The sequence below is a fragment of the Cupressus sempervirens genome, chromosome 4 (genome assembly GCF_028749045.1).
Source record: "Cupressus sempervirens isolate cs-2001-9-10 chromosome 4, ASM2874904v1, whole genome shotgun sequence".
Lineage (NCBI taxonomy): Eukaryota > Viridiplantae > Streptophyta > Pinopsida > Cupressales > Cupressaceae > Cupressus > Cupressus sempervirens.
The window spans coordinates 280,675,030-280,688,266 of NC_143121.1; positions in this window are offsets into that span (position 1 = coordinate 280,675,030).

The following is a 13,237-nucleotide window of genomic DNA, read 5'->3' on the forward strand; positions in this document are numbered from 1 at the left end:
ATCAGATCTTACTTGCAAAGTGTTTCATGAAGTTATAATTGGTAGGTGCCCATTACAGTGGTATCAGAGTTGTTTTTAGGGTATCCATTACAGTGGTATCAGAGTTATTAGTCATGCCATCCTGTGGAGTTCTTATAGGGAATTTGGAATGACAAGATAAAGGGAAAAGAGTTTGACAAAATGTATACCAGTCTAGATCAAGAAAATGCAATGCTTAGGTTACTGAGTTCATTAGAGGAGCATAACAGGCAAATGAATAGACAAATGGATATGATGTTGCAGCTTATGGCTAGACAAATAGGCATCAATATTGACAATATGTATGTTGCTCCAGTGTAGAAAGATGTTGTTTCGTCAAGTGGGATCGAGACAAGTATAGAGCCACCTAGCTCTGATGTTGGTGATGTGAGCATTTTAGCAGAGTCAGTAGAGACATGCGTGCAAAGTTAGGAACCACATATGAAGCTTTGTCGAGAGATGGTGCTGTAGTAATAGTGGGATTAGGAGAACATGAGGATACTATCATATCAGCATCCACTTCTGTGTCAGTTGAACCATCCAATGAGGAGTTTAATGGTATAAATGCAGTGGTTGATGTATTTTCTAATGAAGCCACACATGTTGATGATTATGAGTTTTCATCAACTACAAATACGGTTCAGTTTTCTGTTGCAGTAGGTAATGTTGTTTCTATGTCCATATATTTTGATGCGGCAACACCTATTGTTGATAGAGTTAGCATGAGTACATATGGTTCACCTACAGCTACATCTTTTTCAATGCATGATGGTGATAATATGCATTCCACTCCAATATATATTATGTGGATGGATACAAGGAAGAAGATATTTCATAAATCTTCTATGGAGTTGCCTTATGGTGACATTCTGACTTCATCTGCACAAGTTTTGAATGTTAGGCTACAGGGGTTGGTCCTGATGATGCGGGTTTGCAGTTGGTTTAACTTCCATATGGATATCACATATTGGGATCCAGGTGGAGGTTGGAGTCCATTATGTTACTTAATTGCTTGAGGACAAGCAATTTCAAGGAGGGCATATTTGTAATGATCCCATCTTTTGGCCTTTACGTTCTCCAAAGTCTAAGTGGAGGATAAGAAGAAATTAAATTAATTTGTTATAAAGTCATTCAATTAAAGATTAAAAGGTTACTTTGTATTTAATTAATTAAATTATTGATTATAAGGGAGTAGCTTCTAGGGTATGTATTAATTATTGGAAGGACGGAAGCCTCTCGTGATTTAATTAATTGTCAGGGAGGAATTTCTAGAGAATGCATTAATTATTGGAAGGAGGAAGCTTCTAGCTCTTGCAATTAATTAATGTTTTAGTTCCTTCTAGAATGATGAAGAAAAGGATAAATAGGGCTGAAAGTCTCATTGTTGAGAATGGGATTATTGTATCAGATGATTATAACTTGCATTTGATAAGAGCTTGGATGTGTGAATCACACTCCTTTTTTGGCAATAGAGAACGTTCATTCTCTGTTGTAACATTCTAGACGTCATTCCCTTAAGGTTTGGCCTTTGGAATACATCTCTTTGTACTTGATTGCAGCATTTTTAGAATGAATATAATTTCAGTAGTTGGTTCAGCTTTTGGGCATTCCTAGGTGTCCATTACATGTCTTCTCTTTGGTGTACCCATTGCATACTAGTTACTTTAAAATTAAAATAAAGCAATTATAATGAATGGCTTACTAGAGAAGTATGTTGATTGATTGACATTGTAGTAATTTGTATTTTAGAAAGATGGGTGAGAATGGCTACAAAAGTATGATCATATATTTTATGCTATGAGAAGCTAAAAGTTTTAGCACCGAAAATTGCAAGAAATTCATTTTTACTTCCTTTTTAGTTTTTCTTCACAAATAGGTCTTATGTTTATTCTTTTTTATTTATTAATGGTTATAAGTTTATGTTTCTTCTTTATAGTGTGACTATATCTATTCTACAAGGCTTCATCATATATTCAATGTGACACTTATATTTTTCATTCATTATTTAATGCTTGTTAATTACCTTTTATATGAATTTAGTCTTTCTTATTGCACATCTTATATTTTGTGCTTTGTGAGCCATAGAATATCAAATCACAACCATCCATCTCTACTTGATCCTCTTAAGCCACTAATAAAGTGACACAGATCAAGTAAAACTTTAAATGTATTTCACGTGTTTGATGTTTTTCTATTTTCTATCAAATTTAATTGTGCAAGTTTTCCATCAAATTTAATTATGCAAGGCCTACTAATGATCACCTATTGTAATTTCACCCCTTTATTAAATGAATTTTTTCTAGAAATCTATAAATAATCCCCATTGTGTCTCGATGTCACCTATTCAAACTCACAAAAAGACTTCATCCATACATGCTATTAACGTAGATGTTTAGAATATCATTTTTTCCCTAAAAGTTTAGATTCTTCCTAGAGTGTTTTTCTTTGACATTGTCGAGGCTTAAGATAGAATATTTCTGACCTTCTCATAGGTATTTTTGATTTCATTTATTTATCACCTCTTGACATCATGCTACATGTTTTTCTCTCTTCCATAGCCATTAGTTATTTCCTTTTTCCTTTGCTCTTTTTTCCATGCACCTTGTTCCAACATCTTTCTTCTCCAAACTATTCACATGAACTATTATGTCCTTTCCATCCATGTTTGTTATTGAATTGTGTTTTATCTTTCTCCTAGTTTCCTCCACATCACCCTTTTCTAATTTGCAGGGTTTTATATTCTACTACTCTTGTTACCATATTCTATTGACATTACTATGATTACACATTTTATATATTATCATCACATAATAAACTAAAAATATTCCATTAAAATGTTAGGGTTCCTAATACATTAAACTTTAGGGGCATTTCTGATAAGTCGCAATATGTCCTACTTGTTGTAATTATTGCTGAAATTAACATATGATAGATATAGTCTAGTATCAAATCATAATAAATGACACCAAATAAGATGTGAAAGTGACAAGGGGGATTATTTATTATATATTTTTTGTCCAAGCTAGCTTAGGTACTATGTGATATATCATATTTTATGGGAAGATTATAAACAGAGGATCAATAATTTTAGTTGAATTAAGACTTTACATGGTTTTCTCTATTATGAGGAAACAAATACAGTTGTGGAATGCATAGGGATAATATTTTAGTCCATTTCAATATAGGTATAAAATTCTTCTATAATACATATGCAACATGTGTGATATTCAATATGGAAAGTTCCTATTATTTAGAAATGTATGACAATGATCATAAGTGTATCACTTTTTATTTTATTTTATCCTGAATCATTCTTTTGACTCTCTATTCTACTTTATCATTTTTTATCAAACATTATTCCATATATTAGAGGTATAGTTTAGTATACTTTGTGGTCTTTTACAAGTTTTCAGATGCTACCAAAACACATGTATTATCTTGATGTAGCTTACCTTTCTTATCCATACAAAACAAATTCAACCTAAATGAAAATAAATAAATAAGAAATTCTATAATAAATACATAAATACAAAGAAAAGTTATTATTCTAGGAGCACGATCATCTTTTACTAGTTTCTTATAAACATCATTCAACTAATCTATAATCATTAAAAAACCAATCAAAAACTAGATATAAATGGAGATTAAATAATACCCATCCTTCTCACATGACTATGTGTGATTACAAAAACTCCTATAAGTCAATTTTATATGCTTATAGATGCAATATAACCTAGCTAATTATAATTTAGCCATAATGATGCCATGGTCTATGGAATCAAATGTATCTACAAACATATGAACATAACTAAATTTGATACCAAACATAAAAGTAACTCATCAAATCAATTGATAGATTAATGATATTAAGATTTTCATAATCAAAGATTTAGATTTGATAATGCTTCTAAATATAACTATGTTATGGATTTTAGAACAATACTCAGGATCATATTTTGTGATTCATCATGATGATACAAATTCTTGTACTATCTTAAAACAGAAATGCTTCATTTTGATATCTTTGAACCCTCCTTAGTGTGCTTTTGGTCTCTTTCTCTTCTTTCAATCTTTTCCATATTTATAGGTCATCTCTTATTTCTATGCATGACCCTCATAGGTTTAATTTTTTCACCTTTTTGGCCATATCTTCTAGTGCTTTCAATAGTTCCCTTTTCTTTCTAGACTTTCCCCAAGACCTCGAGATCATCCTTTCTTGGGATAACCTTAGGTATAGGTTAACCTAGTTCACTATTGGTATAGGCCAATCAAAACAACCTACAACTAGAGGGATTTGATCTTGGTACCCATGTTATTTTCAGTGTTTAAATTATTTTATTTTATGATCCACTCGACAAACTTTATTTTATCCCAAAACTAGTTGTTAGTAACTGATATGGTCACGGTTTTAAAACTTGTAATTCATGTTTTCGAACCACTTTGAACCTCAGTTCAAAGTAGTTTGAAGTGGTTCAATTGTTCGGTTGACCCATCCTGGCTCAAAATTGTCAAGTTCAATGATTCAGAGCAGAGGTATAAGGATCATTTAATCCAGGTTCAGAGGACTTCACAAGAAGTTTCACAGTTTTAAAACTCTTAGTTTCAGATGTTGAACCTCTTCGAACCACTTCGAACCAAAGTTCAAAATAGTTCAAAGCAGTTCGACAGTTCAAATGCTTTTGGAAATGCAGATTGGTTAATTTGAAAAGGTTCGGAATTTAGTCCCTGTTCATGATTCAGTTTCGGATGTTGAACCTCTTTGAACCACTTCGAACTGAAGTTCAAAGTAGTTCAGAAGGGTTTAGTGGATCAAATAACCCATCCTACAGGTTCAATATAAATGAAGTTCAGATTCTGGGTTTGAAATAAAGATTCATTAATTTAAAAAAGTGCAAAGGTAGACCCGCAAACCCAAGGCATATATGCAGGTAGAGAGACATGTTCAAAATAGCATTCAATGATCAGCAGCTGGGAAGTGTAATTCAGCAAGTCGGATTTTTTGACAGTCATATAGACCCTCAAACAGAGACCTGTAACTTTTGACTGAGATAGTATTTTTAAAATCGCCTTGGTGACGATGTGGCAAACTAGGATTGTGACAACATATCAAAAATTCAGAAAGATCCCACAGTGCGATAATTAGTTATGCCCCCTGAAAACAGGCCTATTTTTACTACCAGAATTACGTCAAATCCGCCCAGCATCTTGAATAGTCTGTTTAAAATTAGATCTTTCACATGACAGGTGGCATATGAAAACTCTCTCACAAAATGTTAGTATATGATAGGTGTCAATTAAGAGGAATGGACAATGTTTAAACATTGTAAAATTTTATATCAACCTTTAACATCTATCACAAGAAAGGTGGTATTGGAAAATAATAACACATGGAGATTATTATTATTATTTGAGCACAATGAAACATAAGCTACGAGGCACTTACCTTTTATGAAATTTATTTTCTTTTTCAAACTGGAAAAGTGACACCTGTTCTTGCATGTATTATAATGCTTCCCAAGAATCAGTTATAAAAACAGAATAGTCTCCGACAGCAGGGAGGAGATAAAAAAAAGGCAACAGCAAGAAAAAGGGGTTCCAGTTTTTCTGAGTTTTGTTGTGAGACTTTGAGCAGCAGTAGGATTGGGAGAACTGTGAATACAGTTAAAGAGGGTTCCAATTCTTTTTCCTCTTCTTCTAGATTGGAGATTGTGTGTTTCAGGCAGGAGGAGAGGAAGTTTTTGACAGGATGGTTTCATCTTCTTGAGAGGCCAAACGAGTGCAAAGCACGAGCATAGTTCTTTTCTTTTCAGAACTGTGTGTCTAAGATTGGGTAAAAGTATTTGACGCTTGATGTAATATGAGAGGAAGAATTTCTATTTTCATTGAATATTAGTTGGATTGTAACCTGTGAAAGAAGCTTTGTGGTCTACACAGTCAGAGAAGGGAGGCTGGAGGTGAAATGCATTTAACTTTGGCTATAATGTGTTTTTCCTTCCACTGAATTCGTACTTTGAGGCATTTTCAGTTTTCTCTGAACATTACAGTTCAATGTCATTATTCTTTTATCATGTTAAAGGCTCTGATTTCAATCCTTTCAGGAAGATGAAATAGTCAATTTTATTCTTATTACATGATGCAACATTCAACAAATGAACTTTGTGTCATTTGCTGTTCTTTAGTTTCTTTTCGTGCTTTAGTATAGATTTTCACATCTATGCTGTACTTATGAGTGGATGTTTGATATCCTTTTATGCTTTATGGTAAAAGCATTTACATTTGATTCATTGAATACCTTGTACGGGGAGCTGTACCCAATAAAAATTTAGAGGAAGGTTATTAACCCATGATAACCTATCCAACTGTTGGTGTCAAGTTGTCCTTTCACTTGGGCATTCAGGGTTGGATTTCCACACAGTTTCTCGAAGGACAATCTGTTCACTAACAGATTTTTGGCGACTCTGCTAGGGAAGAAGAATCAAAGATTTGAGTGCCTAACAATTTCTTCCTTAGTTTTGTGATTATATCTGCATGGAAGAGATTGGCGACTCTACATTTTTAACCCAGTGAATCTTTGATTGTGGGGTTTCAGCCTGCATTATGGCAACAGCTGCAGCTCAACCATGGGGAGCTCAAATCGAACCCTTTGCTTTGGCTCAATATTCAGCCTTACCAAAAAGGTCGTGGGAATTTCTTCCCAAGTTTCATGGAGATAGAATGCAAGACTCGGCTGATCATATCAAAGCGGTTATTGTTGCATGCGGGATTCTTGGTGTGCAGGAAGAAGATGTATTTGTCAGATTGTTTGTCCAAAGCCTCATGGGAAAAGCCACAAAGTGGTTTCAGCATTTGCAAGATGGATGCATTACAACTTGGGATGATCTTGAGCAAAGATTCCTCGAAAGATTTTAGCCTACAATCAATTCCCATCAATTACTGGTAAATCTTTTGCAAGTTCAAATAAAAGAAGATGAATCTGTAAGGGAGTTCATTGATAGATTTAACTAGATTGTTGGTAAAATTCCTCTAGCCAACCAACCAAGTGAAAGTAATCAAGTATGCTTCTTTATTGCTGCTATGGATGTTGAAGTCAAGATTTGGTTGCAACGCCTTGGAATGCAAAATTTGGTAAATGTTCAAAAAGAAGCAATTAGATTAGATGATGCCTTAATTCTTAGTGGCATGAAATCTATGAAGACTCCCCCAACAAAAGAATACCTTTATGGTCAGCAACAGTACGTTGATGAGGAAGCCAAACCTACCCCCAAGGTTGCTCATTTTCAGAATTTGATGGTTTTTAATGATGGAGACTTTAAAGAACCCTTGTTGGTTAAAGATGGTCCTTCAAAGATATCAGGATTTTGCTGCATGCATATTGAAAATGATGAAGGGGAGCAAAGCAATGCTAAAAAGCTTGGGAATTCAGGTAACATGGTTTTACCACATCCTCTCTTCAGCCAAGAAACTAGATCTCTTAAATCCACAAGTGCAGAATGTTATCTAGTTTCAAATAGTCTTGATGGTAAAGATTTTCATAACGGTATTCAGAAGTTTAGTCTCATAGAAAGAATGAATATGGATGATTCTTTATATTCTAAAAATTGTAATCAGCAAGTTGAAGAGTCTGTCATATGTGATGCTGAAGCTATATCATATTCCTCTTTTGAAACTTGTGCTGATAGTAAGGTGTCATATGCTGATGAGGATAAAATTGCCTGGAGTGACCCTAATTCACTTTTCATGCCAATGGAGTTTGAAGAGAATATAGCTATCAAAGAAAATCCTCTTTTTTGATTTCAAGATTCTCACTTAAATAATGAAAACCTATCCTATTTTTCTTTATTGACAAATGCTGAAATTCTCATGGAAGGAGGACAAGTGGAGGTCAGTCTCCAACCAGCTGAAAACTCTATTGAAAAACCATGTGGAGATCTTATCTATGAAGAAGAGGAAATCATAGACACGTTTCTATCATCACTCAAGCTAGACGATTCCTCTAATGGTGAGCTAAATATTTGTTCAAATCAAATAAAAGACTAGGCATTTATTGACAACTTTTCCCTTCATCCATCTATGCACAATGTTGCTGATTTGGATCGTAAGAAAAATGCTGAGATATGTGATGACAGCCAATTCCTTGAAAGTGGTGAAGGAGATATACATCTGAAGGCTGATCCTATGCTGAAGGAGATGTCCCTATGGCTGCAAATTGATCATGATCATGTACAAGAATTGAATTTGCATGACAATGTTCATGAGGACTGCACATCATCTTTTGATGAGGCTTTTTCATTTCATGTTTTTCAGTTCGAGGTAGAATTAGCTCCTACCGATGTAAAGGATCAATGCTTCAGTGGAGATGAATACTATGATGAGTCTTGGCTATTCGAAAAAGAGTGCTGGATCAACATGTACATGCATGCTGCCATTCTGATGTTTGGCATCAAAAGAGTCGTCATCAAGCAATGGTTGGGAGCTGTTTCATTGAGGTATGCTTTACTAATTCGGAAAGGCTCCTATTTCTCTAAACCAGTAAATGGATTTGTATAGCTTCATCCTCCTTCTGAATTCTCTTGGTAGGTTCTTTCCTACCTTTGTAAATGTTGTAAATAAGTTTTTGTTGTGTGTAGTGGCAGTTGGAATAATGCGCAAGCTTTAAGCTTGCTGGTAGTTTAGGTGTGTGTTGTTGGTTTGCTTTGCTGGTTTTGCCCTGCTCCCCTCTGCCCTCTCAACAAGTAGCTCCCGATCTTCTCTTCTAGTTGACTCTATTTGCCAAAGATTAAAGCACTGTTCTTTTCCCAAAGATTGCTAGAGTTCTCCGCTTTTGCATCAAAATCAGTCCCCCATTTAGAGCCCCTGTTAGTAACTGGTATGGTCACGGTTTTAAAACTTGTAATTCATGTTTTCGAACCACTTTGAACCTCAGTTCAAAGTAGTTTGAAGTTGTTCAATTGTTCAGTTGACCCATCCTGGCTCAAAATTGTCAAGTTCAATGATTTAGAGCAGAGGTATAAGGATCATCTAATCCAAGTTCAGAGGACTTCACAAGAAGTTTCACAGTTTTAAAACTCTTAGTTTCAGATGTTGAACCTCTTCGAACCACTTCAAACCGAAGTTCAAAATAGTTCAAAGTGGTTCAACAATTCAAATGCTTTTGGAAATGCAGATTGGTTAATTTGAAAAGGTTCAGAATTCAGTCCCTATTCATGATTCAGTTTCGGATGTTGAACCTCTTTGAACCACTTTGAACTGAAGTTCAAAGTAGTTCAGAGTAGTTCAGAATGGTTTAATGGAGCAAATAACCCATCCTACAGGTTCAATATAAATGAAGTTCAGATTCTGGGTTTGAAATAAAGATTCATTAATTTAGAAAAGTTCAAAGGTAGGCCCACAAACCCAAGGCATATATGCAGGTAGAGAGACATGTTCAAAATAGCATTCAATGATCAGCAGCTGGGAAGTGTAATTCAGCAAGTCAGATTTTCTAACAGTCATATAGACCCTCAAACAGCGACCTGTAACTTTTGACTGAAACATTATTTTTAAAATCGCCTTGGTGAGGATGTGTAAAACTAGGCTTGTGACAACATATCAAAAAATCAGCACGATCCAAGGGTGTGATAATTAGTTATCCCCCCGAAAACAGGCCTATTTTTACTACCAGAATTACGTCAAATCCGCCCAGCATCTTGAATAGTCTGTTTAAAATTAGATCTTTCACATGACAGGTGGCATATGCAAACTCTCTCACACAATGTTGGTATATGATAGGTGTCAATTAAGAGGAATGGACAATGTTTAAACATTGTAAACTTTTATATCAACCTTTAACATCTATCACAGGAAAGGTGGTATTGGAAAATAATAACACATGGAGATTATTATTATTATTTGAGCACAATGAAACATAAGCTACGGGGCACTTACCTTTTATGAAATTTAGTTTCTTTTTCAAACTGGAAAAGTGACACCTTTTCTTGCATGTATTATAATGCTTCCCAAGAATCAGTTATAAAAACAGAATAGTCTCTGACAGCAGGGAGGATATAAAAAAAAAAAGGCAACAACAAGAAAAAGGGGTTCCAGTTTTTCTGAGTTTTGCTGCGAGACTTTGAGCAGCAATAGGATTGGGAGAACTATGAATACAGTTAAAGAGGGTTCCAATTCTTTTTCCTCTTCTTCCAGATTGGAGACTGTGTGTTTCAGGCAGGAGGAGAGGAAGTTTTTGACAGGATGGTTTCATCTTCTTGAGGGACCAAACGAGTGCAAAGCATGAGCATAGTTCTTTTCTTTTCAGAACTGTGTGTCTGAGATTGGGTAAAAGTATTTGACGCTTGATGTAATATGATAGGAAGAATTTCTATTTTCATTGAATATTAGTTGGATTGTAACTTGTGAAAGAAGCTTGGTGGTCTACACAGTCAGAGAAGGGAGGCTAGAGGTGAAATGCATTTAACTTTGGCTATAATGTGTTTTTCCTTCCACTGAATTCGTACTTTGAGGCATTTTTAGTTTTCTCTGAACATTACAGTTCAATGTCATTATTCTTTTGTCATGTTAAAGGCTCTGATTTCAATCCTTTTAGGAAGATGAAATAGTCAATTTTATTCTTATTACATGATGCAACATTCAGCAAATGAACTTTGTGTCATTTGTTGTTCTTTAGTTTCTTTTCATGCTTTAGTATAGATTTTCACATCTATGTTGTACTTACGAGTGGATGTTTGATATCCTTTTATGCTTTCTGGTAAAAGCATTTACATTTGATTCATTGAATACCTTGTACAGGGAGCTGTACCCGATAAAAATTTAGAGGAAGGTTATTAACCCATGAGAACCTATCCAACTGTTGGTGTCAAGTTGTCCTTTCACTTGGGCATTCAGGGTCGGATTTCCACACAGTTTCTCGAAGGACAATCTGTTCACTAACACTAGTATATAAGGGAGTTTGGAAATTTTATTTTCATCCATTACCATTGAAAAATAATCATAAGCATGGATTTCAGGGCATATATCAAACATTCATCAAGATCTAACATTTCATGTTTGCATCAAGCATCTTTCATCAAGGTGGTAGTGGAGGTTGGATTCCAAGGATGATAACTTTCATTCACTCATTAAAGTTCTTCCATTCTTCATCAAGACAAATTTCAAGTGTTCTTATTCACAAGGTTATTAAAATTACAATCTTGGAATTAGAAACCTACTTCGAGAGCTATATGCATGACTGAGGTCAATTATACTTTTGTCTTCCAAGAAGATGGTCCTCAAGTATAACATATATAGATATAGGTCGACTAGGTCAACATGTACTTGTAGATCTATATTTTCCAAGGTTTTTTGGGTTACTTCTCCTAATTCTAGATTTGTAGTCAATTTCCAATCAGCAGTTTTGATGCAGGAGCATCTTGGGTTTGCTTGGTAACTACTTTGGAGTTCATGGAAAGAGGCTCGATAGTTGCTTTAGAGGGTACTTGGATTGGTACTTGATCAAAGAAGGACTAATGCTTGGCATGCTCTGTGAGCTTGGCATGGCCTATGGAGCTCGCTATGGTCTTGGACATTGGCATGGTGTTGGAGCTTGGCATGGTCTATAGAGCTTGGCATGGTCTTGGAGCTCGACGTGGTCTATTGGTTTCTCAACAAATGTATTGGGAGTTCGATGATGCTTGGGAGTTTGTTGTCACTCAGTAGTCTATTTGTGTCTACTAGAGTTCCTTGTGCATTTAATGCATGTAGAATGTGATTGTGATGTGGATCGATCTAAGAGTTTGTGTCTACCTATGTGTGGTCTTGGTTATCTCTCCTATGTGCATTTAAATGTATATTATAAACTTGGGGCTTGTCCTAAGTATTTTGTGTGGTAAATGTGTGTTAATAATGTGTGTTAATTGTAGGTTAACACAAGGGTTAACATTTTGTATTTAATGTTTGTTGTGAGCCTACTTGTTGCTTAAATATGCATTTAATGCAAGGAGTTTATTTAATTTGTAATTGCTAGGCTGACTTGTGGCTTAGTTTGGTATAAGTAGGGGATCTTGTGGAGTCTTTTTATTCATCCATTCATGGAGTCATTCATTCATTTTGGAGGAGTGAGCTTGGAGAGTAGCTGAAGGGTGAGTTTTCTTGAGTCTATGGATAGAGCATCGAATGTGAGGCAGTTTACAACGAGATTGTGGTAGAGTTGCAAGGAGCTAGTGGCTACGATTTAGAAACAAAGAGGTTGCTTGGTGGGTTGTGAGCACAAGTTGATATCTAGGAGGTTTCTACCAGATTGCTATTATGATACAAATCTAGACTAGCTAGGTTTTGGATTGGATCTTGAGGGATCTTGTAGAACTATTATTGTAATTATTTTTGTATTTGGCCATAACAAGGAAAGCCTTATAGCCGGGCATATAGCATGTAAACAATTATTATATGAATAAAGAGTTGTGATTTGGTATTAGATCTTGCATTTGTGTTGCATTGTTATTGTGTTTCCACTATGTGGTTATTTGTTGAGGGCTAGGACATCTCCTTTGGGGATTCTCTTGCCTTGCACTGCATTAGGTGGTATCAAAGTGAAGGTTCTTGAGTGTGTAGATAGATCGTCGAAGTTATGGCAATTTGCACTAGGATTTGGGTTGAGAGAAGTAGATATGAGAAGATCTTGACCTGGAGGTGGATTATTCTTTCTAGAGTCCTAGATCTCTTGGTTGTGAGTTGGAAAATCATGGTTTTGACTTACAATTGTAGAGGGCTTGTAGATGGATCAATGGATGTGAAGATGGAAGACTGATCTTGTTGAGGCATGATTATAGAGATTTTGCGTGAGGTGTATTGTAGATCTATATCCTTGGATTTCTGATCTAGTTCCAGATTATTCGTGCAAGGTGGTAAGTTGTGATTTGACTTGGGAAATAATTTAGATTTATCACAAGGAGCATGGAAGGATTTGTTGCAGAGGGTTTACAAAAAACTTAGAAGATGAATCCGAGAGGATTGGACCTAGGGATGCTTGTGAATCTCAAGTAATGTGGTGGAGAGGAGGTTTTTTGAGATGGCTGCTCAGTTGGCTAATCGAGTTAAGGATGTGGTGAGGAAAGAATTCTGTAGATATTTGTAGAGTTAGAGTCTATAGGTCTGGAAGAGAGTTGTCTGGCCAATTAAGAGACTTGTTCGAGAGAGAAGATAGCATGGCAAGGTCGAGGTGGAAGAGGATGGTTTTGTTGATTAGTTT